The 709-nt window shown below is 56.7% G+C and overlaps 1 protein-coding gene across 1 annotated transcript in view; it reads right to left on the bottom strand.

Annotated features, from left to right (window-relative positions):
* The window catches only part of LOC104273241 (glycogen phosphorylase, liver form), a gene marked incomplete at both ends in the record, with an annotated part of 6,432 nt that overhangs the window by 4,143 nt on the left and 1,580 nt on the right, over positions 1 to 709 (bottom strand). The window lies entirely within an intron of this gene.

Raw genomic sequence — 709 nt, 5'->3', positions numbered from 1 at the left:
TCCTTGAGTTTTGCCCCACAGAGGGTGGCCTTCATCAGAGTTCCAGTCTCAGCCGCAAGCCGGCTAACAAAGTGGGATCGTTCCCTACCCAGACAGGGCAGCTGGAGGGGAGACCCTGGCTTAGACATCACCAGGCAGGTATTTGGGGTTGTCTCTGTGATATTTTAACCCCCACCAGGGGTTTTGCCAGTAGGTACCATGTTTTCCACTGTATTTCCAAAACAGCCCTTTCCACCCTCTGTGCTTTAAGCCAGGCACTGAGCAGCAGAGCCGGGCTGGGGGGCTGGACCTGGCGCCCCCAGACCTCCCCGCATCATCCCAGTCCCCGTCCCATGAGGAGCAGGGGCATGATTTCTCCATCCTCACCTGCTCCATGGAGCAGCTCTCGTGGAGGTGCTGGTCCCAAGCAGGGCACGTCCCAGCTCAGGAGGAAAGGTTGTCACACTGATGACTTGCAGCTTTTTGCTAATTAGTGTGGTCACTAACGGGCTTGACTGGGAACTGTGACAAAGGGACGGCCCCTCAGCCCCACGTGCTGCCGTGTGCTCACACCCATTTAAGAAGTTAAACTCATTCGACAAAACATTTTGCCAAGTTTTAAATACCACAGCATCAACTCTGGCTCCTGATCTTGGCCTGATCTAAGCGTGAGGCCGGTCTCAGGGCTTCGGCTGTGCCCAGGGAAGGCGAGGGCCGGGGGCCTCCATCC

Source organism: Apaloderma vittatum, unplaced genomic scaffold (genome assembly GCF_000703405.1).
Source record: "Apaloderma vittatum isolate BGI_N311 unplaced genomic scaffold, ASM70340v1 scaffold33004, whole genome shotgun sequence".
Lineage (NCBI taxonomy): Eukaryota > Metazoa > Chordata > Aves > Trogoniformes > Trogonidae > Apaloderma > Apaloderma vittatum.
The sequence above is the reverse complement of the archived record's forward strand: the minus strand, read 5'-3'. Positions and strand labels throughout refer to the sequence as shown.